Source organism: Engystomops pustulosus, chromosome 9, assembly GCF_040894005.1.
Source record: "Engystomops pustulosus chromosome 9, aEngPut4.maternal, whole genome shotgun sequence".
Classification (NCBI taxonomy): domain Eukaryota; kingdom Metazoa; phylum Chordata; class Amphibia; order Anura; family Leptodactylidae; genus Engystomops; species Engystomops pustulosus.
In genome coordinates, this window is record NC_092419.1 from 67334273 (window position 1) to 67346438 (window position 12166).

At 45.4% G+C, this 12166-nt stretch overlaps 1 pseudogene; it reads right to left on the minus strand.

The window, feature by feature from the left end:
- Window positions 1-11024: 11024 nt before the first annotated feature.
- LOC140098647 (5S ribosomal RNA) lies at window positions 11025-11142 on the minus strand (annotated as a pseudogene).
- Window positions 11143-12166: the final 1024 nt, after the last annotated feature.

Consider the following 12166-nt stretch of genomic DNA (forward strand, 5'->3'; position numbering starts at 1 on the left):
CTTGCCAAGCCTTAAGCTGCATTGCTGCTGCGATCTGACGAGAGCAGGCACATTCAGCTTAGAATGGCTGTTGACAGCAGCTGTTCAATTTGAACCTTCTTTTACCATCTTTGACAGTGAAACTAACAATTTTCAGGTTCAAAAAGGTCAACGGAACTTGGGATTCACAGCCAGTCTCCCATGCTGGTACTTGCCAAGCCTTAAGCTGCATTGCTGCTGCGCTCTGACGAGAGCAGGCACATTCAGCTTAGAATGGCCGTTGACAGCAGCTGTTCAATTTGAACCTTCTTTTACTATCTCATAGAGAAACTAACACAATTTTCAGGTTCAAAAAGGTCAACGAAACTTGGGATTCCCAGCCAGTCTCCCATGCTGGTACTTGCCAAGCCTTAAGCTGCATTGCTGCTGCGATCTGACGAGAGCAGGCACATTCAGCTTAGAATGGCCGTTGACAGCAGCTGTTCAATTTGAACCTTCTTTTACTATCTCATAGAGAAACTAACACAATTTTCAGGTTCAAAAAGGTCAACGGAACTTGGGATTATCAGCCAGTCTCCCATGCAGGTACTTGCCAAGCCTTAAGCTGCTGCGATCTGACGAGAGCAGGCACATTCAGCTTAGAATGGCCGTTGACAGCAGCTGTTCAATTTGAACCTTCTTTTACTATCTCATAGAGAAACTAACACAATTTTCAGGTTCAAAAAGGTCAACAGAACTTGGGATTCCCAGCCAGTCTCCCATGCTGGTACTTGCCAAGCCTTAAGCAGCATTGCTGCTGCGATCTGACGAGAGCAGGCACATTCAGCTTAGAATGGCTGTTGACAGCAGCTGTTCAATTTGAACCTTCTTTTACTATCTCATAGAGAAACTAACACAATTTTCAGGTTCAAAAAGGTCAACGGATCTTGGGATTCCCAGCCAGTCTCCCATGCTGGTACTTGCCAAGCCTTAAGCTGCATTGCTGCTGCGATCTGACGAGAGCAGGCACATTCAGCTTAGAATGGCCGTTGACAGCAGCTGTTCAGTTTGAACCTTCTTTTACTATCTCATAGAGAAACTAACACAATTTTCAGGTTCAAAAAGGTCAACGGAACTTGGGATTCCCAGCCAGTCTCCCATGCTGGTACTTGCCAAGCCTTAAGCTGCATTGCTGCTGCGATCTGACGAGAGCAGGCACATTCAGCTTAGAATGGCTGTTGACAACAGCTGTTCAATTTGAACCTTCTTTTACCATCTTTGACAGTGAAACTAACAATTTTCAGGTTCAAAAAGGTCAACGGAACTTGGGATTCCCAGCCAGTCTCCCATGCTGGTACTTGCCAAGCCTTAAGCTGCATTGCTGCTGCGATCTGACGAGAGCAGGCACATTCAGCTTAGAATGGCCGTTGACAGCAGCTGTTCAATTTGAACCTTCTTTTACTATCTCATAGAGAAACTAACACAATTTTCAGGTTCAAAAAGGTCAACGGAACTTGGTATTCCCAGCCAGTCTCCCATGCTGGTACTTGCCAAGCCTTAAGCTGCATTGCTGCTGCGATCTGACGAGAGCAGGCACATTCAGCTTAGAATGGCCGTTGACAGCAGCTGTTCAGTTTGAACCTTCTTTTACTATCTCATAGAGAAACTAACACAATTTTCAGGTTCAAAAAGGTGAACGGAACTTGGTATTCCCAGCCAGTCTCCCATGCTGGTACTTGCCAAGCCTTAAGCTGCATTGCTGCTGCGATCTGCCGAGAGCAGGCACATTCAGCTTAGAATGGCCGTTGACAGCAGCTGTTCAATTTGATCCTTCTTTTACCATCTTTGACAGAGAAACTAACAATTTTCAGGTTCAAAAAGGTCAACAGAACTTGGGATTCCCAGCCAGTCTCCCATGCTGGTACTTGCCAAGCCTTAAGCTGCATTGCTGCTGCGATCTGACGAAAGCAGGCACATTCAGCTTAGAATGGCCGTTGACAGCAGCTGTTCAATTTGAACTTTCTTTTACTATCTCATAGAAAAACTAACACAATTTTCAGGTTCAAAAAGGTCAACAGAACTTGGGATTTCCAGCCAGTCTCCCATGCTGGTACTTGCCAAGCCTTAAGCTGCATTGCTGCTGCGATCTGACGAGAGCAGGCACATTCAGCTTAGAATGGCCGTTGACAGCAGCTGTTCAATTTGAACCTTCTTTTACTATCTCATAGAGAAACTAACACAATTTTCAGGTTCAAAAAGGTCAACGGAACTTGGGATTCCCAGCCAGTCTCCCATGCTGGTACTTGCCAAGCCTAAAGCTGCATTGCTGCTGCGATCTGACGAGAGCAGGCACATTCAGCTTAGAATGGCCGTTGACAGCAGCTGTTCAATTTGAACCTTCTTTTACTATCTCATAGAGAAACTAACACAATTTTCAGGTTCAAAAAGGTCAACAGAACTTGGGATTCCCAGCCAGTCTCCCATGCTGGTACTTGCCAAGCCTTAAGCTGCATTGCTGCTGCGATCTGACGAGAGCAGGCACATTCAGCTTAGAATGGCCGTTGACAGCAGCTGTTCAATTTGAACTTTCTTTTACTATCTCATAGAAAAACTAACACAATTTTCAGATTCAAAAAGGTCAACAGAACTTGGGATTTCCAGCCAGTCTCCCATGCTGGTACTTGCCAAGCCTTAAGCTGCATTGCTGCTGCGATCTGACGAGAGCAGGCACATTCAGCTTAGAATGGCCGTTGACAGCAGCTGTTCAATTTGAACCTTCTTTTACTATCTCATAGAGAAACTAACAAAATTTTCAGGTTCAAAAAGGTCAACGGAACTTGGGATTCCCAGCCAGTCTCCCATGCTGGTACTTGCCAAGCCTTAAGCTGCATTGCTGCTGCGATCTGACGAGAGCAGGCACATTCAGCTTAGAATGGCCGTTGACAGCAGCTGTTCAATTTGAACCTTCTTTTACTATCTCATAGAGAAACTAACACAATTTTCAGGTTCAAAAAGGTCAACGGAACTTGGGATTCCCAGCCAGTCTCCCATGCTGGTACTTGCCAAGCCTTAAGCTGCTGCGATCTGACGAGAGCAGGCACATTCAGCTTAGAATGGCTGTTGACAGCAGCTGTTCAATTTGAACCTTCTTTTACTATCTCATAGAGAAACTAACACAATTTTCAGGTTCAAAAAGGTCAACGGAACTTGGGATTCCCAGCCAGTCTCCCATGCTGGTACTTGCCAAGCCTTAAGCTGCATTGCTGCTGCGATCTGACGAGATCAGGCACATTCAGCTTAGAATGGCCGTTGACAGCAGCTGTTCAATTTGAACCTTCTTTTACTATCTCATAGAGAAACTAACACATTTTCAGGTTCAAAAAGGTCAACGGAACTTGGGATTCCCAGCCAGTCTCCCATGCTGGTACTTGCCAAGCCTTAAGCTGCTGCGATCTGATGAGAGCAGGCACATTCAGCTTAGAATGGCCGTTGACAGCAGCTGTTCAATTTGAACCTTCTTTTACTATCTCATAGAGAAACTAACACAATTTTCAGGTTCAAAAAGGTCAACAGAACTTGGGATTCCCAGCCAGTCTCCCATGCTGGTACTTGCCAAGCCTTAAGCTGCATTGCTGCTGCGATCTGACGAGAGCAGGCACATTCAGCTTAGAATGGCCGTTGACAGCATCTGCCTAATTTCTACTTTCTTTTACTATCTCATAGAGAAACTAACACAATTTTCAGGTTCAAAAAGGTCAACGGAACTTGGGATTCCCAGCCAGTCTCCCATGCTGGTACTTGCCAAGCCTTAAGCTGCATTGCTGCTGCGATCTGACGAGAGCAGGCACATTCAGCTTAGAATGGCCGTTGACAGCAGCTGTTCAATTTGAACCTTCTTTTACCATCTTTGACAGAGAAACTAACAATTTTCAGGTTCAAAAAGGTCAACGGAACTTGGTATTCCCAGCCAGTCTCCCATGCTTGTACTTGCCAAGCCTTAAGCTGCATTGTTGCTGCGATCTGACGAGAGCAGGCACATTCAGCTTAGAATGGCCGTTGACAGCAGCTGTTCAATTTGAACCTTCTTTTACTATCTCATAGAGAAACTAACACAATTTTCAGGTTCAAAAAGGTCAACAGAACTTGGGATTCCCAGCCAGTCTCCCATGCTGGTACTTGCCAAGCCTTAAGCTGCATTGCTGCTGCGATCTGACGAGAGCAGGCACATTCAGCTTAGAATGGCCGTTGACAGCAGCTGTTCAATTTGAACTTTCTTTTACTATCTCATAGAAAAACTAACACAATTTTCAGATTCAAAAAGGTCAACAGAACTTGGGATTTCCAGCCAGTCTCCCATGCTGGTACTTGCCAAGCCTTAAGTTGCATTGCTGCTGCGATCTGACGAGAGCAGGCACATTCAGCTTAGAATGGCCGTTGACAGCAGCTGTTCAATTTGAACCTTCTTTTACTATCCCATAGAGAAACTAACACAATTTTCAGGTTCAAAAAGGTCAACAGAACTTGGGATTCCCAGCCAGTCTCCCATGCTGGTACTTGCCAAGCCTTAAACTGCATTGCTGCTGCGATCTGACGAGAGCAGGCACATTCAGCTTAGAATGGCCGTTGACAGCAGCTGTTCAATTTGAACCTTCTTTTACTATTTCATAGAGAAACTAACACAATTTTCAGGTTCAAAAAGGTCAACGGAACTTGGGATTCCCAGCCAGTCTCCCATGCTGGTACTTGCCAAGCCTTAAGCTGCTGCGATCTGACGAGAGCAGGCACATTCAGCTTAGAATGGCTGTTGACAGCAGCTGTTCAATTTGAACCTTCTTTTACTATCTCATAGAGAAACTAACACAATTTTCAGGTTCAAAAAGGTCAACGGAACTTGGGATTCCCAGCCAGTCTCCCATGCTGGTACTTGCCAAGCCTTAAGCTGCATTGCTGCTGCGATCTGACGAGATCAGGCACATTCAGCTTAGAATGGCCGTTGACAGCAGCTGTTCAATTTGAACCTTCTTTTACTATCTCATAGAGAAACTAACACATTTTCAGGTTCAAAAAGGTCAACGGAACTTGGGATTCCCAGCCAGTCTCCCATGCTGGTACTTGCCAAGCCTTAAGCTGCTGCGATCTGATGAGAGCAGGCACATTCAGCTTAGAATGGCCGTTGACAGCAGCTGTTCAATTTGAACCTTCTTTTACTATCTCATAGAGAAACTAACACAATTTTCAGGTTCAAAAAGGTCAACAGAACTTGGGATTCCCAGCCAGTCTCCCATGCTGGTACTTGCCAAGCCTTAAGCTGCATTGCTGCTGCGATCTGACGAGAGCAGGCACATTCAGCTTAGAATGGCCATTGACAGCAGCTGCCTAATTTCTACTTTCTTTTACTATCTCATAGAGAAACTAACACAATTTTCAGGTTCAAAAAGGTCAACGGAACTTGGGATTCCCAGCCAGTCTCCCATGCTGGTACTTGCCAAGCCTTAAGCTGCATTGCTGCTGCGATCTGACGAGAGCAGGCACATTCAGCTTAGAATGGCCGTTGACAGCAGCTGTTCAATTTGAACCTTCTTTTACTATCTCATAGAGAAACTAACACAATTTTCAGGTTCAAAAAGGTCAACAGAACTTGGGATTCCCAGCCAGTCTCCCATGCTGGTACTTGCCAAGCCTTAAGCTGCAATGCTGCTGCGATCTGATGAGAGCAGGCACATTCAGCTTAGAATGGCCGTTGACAGCAGCTGTTCAATTTGAACCTTCTTTTACTATCTCATAGAGAAACTAACACAATTTTCAGGTTCAAAAAGGTCAACAGAACTTGGGATTCCCAGCCAGTCTCCCATGCTGTTACTTGCCAAGCCTTAAGCTGCATTGCTGCTGCGATCTGACGAGAGCAGGCACATTCAGCTTAGAATGGCCGTTGACAGCAGCTGTTCAGTTTGAACCTTCTTTTACTATGTCATAGAGAAACTAACACAATTTTCAGGTTCAAAAAGGTCAACGGAACTTGGGATTCCCAGCCAGTCTCCCATGCTGGTACTTGCCAAGCCTTAAGCTGCTGCGATCTGATGAGAGCAGGCACATTCAGCTTAGAATGGCCGTTGACAGCAGCTGTTCAATTTGAACCTTCTTTTACTATCTCATAGAGAAACTAACACAATTTTCAGGTTCAAAAAGGTCAACAGAACTTGGGATTCCCAGCCAGTCTCCCATGCTGGTACTTGCCAAGCCTTAAGCTGCATTGCTGCTGCGATCTGACGAGAGCAGGCACATTCAGCTTAGAATGGCCGTTGACAGCAGCTGTTCAATTTGAACCTTCTTTTACTATCTCATAGAGAAACTAACAAAATTTTCAGGTTCAAAAAGGTCAACGGAACTTGGGATTCCCAGCCAGTCTCCCATGCTGGTACTTGCCAAGCCTTAAGCTGCATTGCTGCTGCGATCTGACGAGAGCAGGCACATTCAGCTTAGAATGGCCGTTGACAGCAGCTGTTCAATTTGAACCTTCTTTTACTATCTCATAGAGAAACTAACACATTTTCAGGTTCAGAAAGGTCAACGGAACTTGGGATTCCCAGCCAGTCTCCCATGCTGGTACTTGCCAAGCCTTAAGCTGCTGCGATCTGACAAGAGCAGGCACATTCAGCTTAGAATGGCCGTTGACAGCAGCTGTTCAATTTGAACCTTCTTTTACTATCTCATAGAGAAACTAACACAATTTTCAGGTTCAAAAAGGTCAACAGAACTTGGGATTCCCAGCCAGTCTCCCATGCTGGTACTTGCAAAGCCTTAAGCTGCATTGCTGCTGCGATCTGATGAGAGCAGGCTCATTCAGCTTAGAATGGCCGTTGACAGCCGCTGTTCAATTTGAACCTTCTTTTACTATCTCATAGAGAAACTAACACAATTTTCAGGTTCAAAAAGGTCAACGGAACTTGGGATTCCCAGCCAGTCTCCCATGCTGGTACTTGCCAAGCCTTAAGCTGCATTGCTGCTGCGATCTGACGAGAGCAGGCACATTCATCTTAGAATGGCCGTTGACAGCAGCTGTTCAATTTGAACCTTCTTTTACTATCTCATAGAGAAACTAACACAATTTTCAGGTTCAAAAAGGTCAACAGAACTTGGGATTCCCAGCCAGTCTCCCATGCTGGTACTTGCCAAGCCTTAAGCTGCAATGCTGCTGCGATCTGACGAGAGCAGGCACATTCAGCTTAGAATGGCCGTTGACAGCAGCTGTTCAATTTGAACCTTCTTTTACTATCTCATAGAGAAACTAACACAATTTTCAGGTTCAAAAAGGTCAACAGAACTTGGGATTCCCAGCCAGTCTCCCATGCTGGTACTTGCCAAGCCTTAAGCTGCATTGCTGCTGCGATCTGACGAGAGCAGGCACATTCAGCTTAGAATGGCCGTTGACAGCAGCTGTTCAATTTGAACCTTCTTTTACTATCCCATAGAGAAACTAACACAATTTTCAGGTTCAAAAAGGTCAACGGAACTTGGTATTCCCAGCCAGTCTCCCATGCTGGTACTTGCCAAGCCTTAAGCTGCTGCGATCTGACGAGAGCAGGCACATTCAGCTTAGAATGGCCGTTGACAGCAGCTGTTCAATTTGAACCTTCTTTTACTATCTCATAGAGAAACTAATACAATTTTCAGGTTCAAAAAGGTCAACAGAACTTGGGATTCCCAGCCAGTCTCCCATGCTGGTACTTGCCAAGCCTTAAGCTGCATTGCTGCTGCGATCTGACGAGAGCAGGCACATTCAGCTTAGAAGTGCTGTTGACAGCAGCTGTTCAATTTGAACCTTCTTTTACTATCTCATAGAGAAACTAACACAATTTTTAGTTCAAAAAGGTCAACGGAACTTGGTATTCCCAGCCAGTCTCCCATGCTGGTACTTGCCAAGCCTTAAGCTGCATTGCTGCTGCGATCTGACGAGAGCAGGCACATTCAGCTTAGAATGGCCGTTGACAGCAGCTGTTCAATTTGAACCTTCTTTTACTATCCCATAGAGAAACTAACACAATTTTCAGGTTCAAAAAGGTCAACGAAACTTGGGATTCCCAGCCAGTCTCCCATGCTGGTACTTGCCAAGCCTTAAGCTGCATTGCTGCTGCGATCTGACGAGAGCAGGCACATTCAGCTTAGAATGGCCGTTGACAGCAGCTGTTCAATTTGAACCTTCTTTTACTATCTCATAGAGAAACTAACACAATTTTCAGGTTCAAAAAGGTCAACGGAACTTGGGATTCCCAGCCAGTCTCCCATGCTGGTACTTGCCAAGCCTTAAGCTGCTGCGATCTGACGAGAGCAGGCACATTCAGCTTAGAATGGCTGTTGACAGCAGCTGTTCAATTTGAACCTTCTTTTACCATCTTTGACAGTGAAACTAACAATTTTCAGGTTCAAAAAGGTCAACGGAACTTGGGATTCCCAGCCAGTCTCCCATGCTGGTACTTGCCAAACCTTAAGTTGCATTGCTGCTGCGATCTGATGAGAGCAGGCACATTCAGCTTAGAATGGCCGTTGACAGCAGCTGTTCAATTTGAACCTTTTTTTACTATCTCATAGAGAAACTAACACAATTTTCAGGTTCAAAAAGGTCAACGGAACTTGGGATTCCCAGCCAGTCTCCCATGCTGGTACTTGCCAAGCCTTAAGCTGCATTGCTGCTGCGATCTGACGAGAGCAGGCACATTCAGCTTAGAATGGCCATTGACAGCAGCTGTTCAGTTTGAACCTTTTTTTACTATCTCATAGAGAAACTAACACAATTTTCAGGTTCAAAAAGGTCAACGGAACTTGGGATTCCCAGCCAGTCTCCCATGCTGGTACTTGCCAAGCCTTAAGCTGCATTGCTGCTGCGATCTGACGAGAGCAGGCACATTCAGCTTAGAATGGCCGTTGACAGCAGCTGTTCAATTTGAACCTTCTTTTACTATCTCATAGAGAAACTAACACAATTTTCAGGTTCAAAAAGGTCAACGGAACTTGGGATTCCCAGCCAGTCTCCCATGCTGGTACTTGCCAAGCCTTAAGCTGCATTGCTGCTGCGATCTGACGAGAGCAGGCACATTCAGCTTAGAATGGCCGTTGACAGCAGCTGTTCAATTTGAACCTTCTTTTACTATCCCATAGAGAAACTAACACAATTTTCAGGTTCAAAAAGGTCAACGAAACTTGGGATTCCCAGCCAGTCTCCCATGCTGGTACTTGCCAAGCCTTAAGCTGCATTGCTGCTGCGATCTGACGAGAGCAGGCACATTCAGCTTAGAATGGCCGTTGACAGCAGCTGTTCAATTTGAACCTTCTTTTACTATCTCATAGAGAAACTAACACAATTTTCAGGTTCAAAAAGGTCAACGGAACTTGGGATTCCCAGCCAGTCTCCCATGCTGGTACTTGCCAAGCCTTAAGCTGCTGCGATCTGACGAGAGCAGGCACATTCAGCTTAGAATGGCCGTTGACAGCAGCTGTTCAATTTGAACCTTCTTTTACTATCTCATAGAGAAACTAACACAATTTTCAGGTTCAAAAAGGTCAACAGAACTTGGGATTCCCAGCCAGTCTCCCATGCTGGTACTTGCCAAGCCTTAAGCTGCATTGCTGCTGCGATCTGACGAGAGCAGGCACATTCAGCTTAGAATGGCTGTTGACAGCAGCTGTTCAATTTGAACCTTCTTTTACTATCTCATAGAGAAACTAACACAATTTTCAGGTTCAAAAAGGTCAACGGAACTTGGTATTCCCAGCCAGTCTCCCATGCTGGTACTTGCCAAGCCTTAAGCTGCATTGCTGCTGCGATCTGACGAGAGCAGGCACATTCAGCTTAGAATGGCTGTTGACAGCAGCTGTTCAATTTGAACCTTCTTTTACCATCTTTGACAGTGAAACTAACAATTTTCAGGTTCAAAAAGGTCAACGGAACTTGGGATTCCCAGCCAGTCTCCCATGCTGGTACTTGCCAAACCTTAAGCTGCATTGCTGCTGCGATCTGATGAGAGCAGGCACATTCAGCTTAGAATGGCCGTTGACAGCAGCTGTTCAATTTGAACCTTTTTTTACTATCTCATAGAGAAACTAACACAATTTTCAGGTTCAAAAAGGTCAACGGAACTTGGGATTCCCAGCCAGTCTCCCATGCTGGTACTTGCCAAGCCTTAAGCTGCATTGCTGCTGCGATCTGACGAGAGTGGGCACATTCAGCTTAGAATGGCCATTGACAGCAGCTGTTCAGTTTGAACCTTTTTTTACTATCTCATAGAGAAACTAACACAATTTTTAGGTTCAAAAAGGTCAACGGAACTTGGGATTCCCAGCCAGTCTCCCATGCTGGTACTTGCCAAGCCTTAAGCTGCATTGCTGCTGCGATCTGACGAGAGCAGGCACATTCAGCTTAGAATGGCCGTTGACAGCAGCTGTTCAATTTGAACCTTCTTTTACTATCTCATAGAGAAACTAACACAATTTTCAGGTTCAAAAAGGTCAACGGAACTTGGGATTCCCAGCCAGTCTCCCATGCTGGTACTTGCCAAGCCTTAAGCTGCATTGCTGCTGCGATCTGACGAGAGCAGGCACATTAAGCTTAGAATGGCCGTTGACAGCAGCTGTTCAGTTTGAACCTTCTTTTACTATCTCATAGAGAAACTAACACAATTTTCAGGTTCAAAAAGGTCAACGGAACTTGGTATTCCCAGCCAGTCTCCCATGCTGGTACTTGCCAAGCCTTAAGCTGCATTGCTGCTGCGATCTGACGAGAGCAGGCACATTCAGCTTAGAATGGCTGTTGACAGCAGCTGTTCAATTTGAACCTTCTTTTACCATCTTTGACAGTGAAACTAACAATTTTCAGGTTCAAAAAGGTCAACGGAACTTGGGATTCCCAGCCAGTCTCCCATGCTGGTACTTGCCAAGCCTTAAGCTGCATTGCTGCTGCGATCTGACGAGAGCAGGCACATTCAGCTTAGAATGGCCGTTGACAGCAGCTGTTCAATTTGAACCTTCTTTTACTATCTCATAGAGAAACTAACACAATTTTCAGGTTCAAAAAGGTCAACGGAACTTGGGATTCCCAGCCAGTCTCCCATGCTGGTACTTGCCAAGCCTTAAGCTGCATTGCTGCTGCGATCTGATGAGAGCAGGCACATTCAGCTTAGAATGGCCGTTGACAGCAGCTGTTCAATTTGAACCTTCTTTTACTATCTCATAGAGAAACTAACACAATTTTCAGGTACAAAAAGGTCAACGGAACTTGGGATTCCCAGCCAGTCTCCCATGCTGGTACTTGCCAAGCCTTAAGCTGCTGCGAACTGACGAGAGCACGCACATTCAGCTTAGAATGGCCGTTGACAGCAGCTGTTCAATTTGAACCTTCTTTTACTATCTCATAGAGAAACTAACACAATTTTCAGGTTCAAAAAGGTCAACAGAACTTGGGATTCCCAGCCAGTCTCCCATGCTGGTACTTGCCAAGCCTTAAGCTGCATTGCTGCTGCGATCTGACGAGAGCAGGCACATTCAGCTTAGAATGGCCGTTGACAGCAGCTGTTCAATTTGAACCTTCTTTTACTATCTCATAGAGAAACTAACATAATTTTCAGGTTCAAAAAGGTCAACGGAACTTGGGATTCCCAGCCAGTCTCCCATGCTGGTACTTGCCAAGCCTTAAGCTGCATTGCTGCTGCGATCTGACGAGAGCAGGCACATTCAGCTTAGAATGGCCGTTGACTGCAGCTGTTCAGTTTGAACCTTCTTTTACTATCTCATAGAGAAACTAACACAATTTTCAGGTTCAAAAAGGTCAACGGAACTTGGTATTCCCAGCCAGTCTCCCATGCTGGTACTTGCCAAGCCTTAAGCTGCATTGCTGCTGCGATCTGACGAGAGCAGGCACATTCAGCTTAGAATGGCCGTTGACAGCAGCTGTTCAATTTGAACCTTCTTTTACCATCTTTGACAGAGAAACTAACAATTTTCAGGTTCAAAAAGGTCAACAGAACTTGGGATTCCCAGCCAGTCTCCCATGCTGGTACTTGCCAAGCCTTAAGCTGCATTGCTGCTGCGATCTGACGAGAGCAGGCACATTCAGCTTAGAATGGCCGTTGACAGCAGCTGTTCAATTTGAACTTTCTTTTACTATCTCATAGAAAAACTAACACAATTTTCAGGTTCAAAAAGGTCAACAGAACTTAGG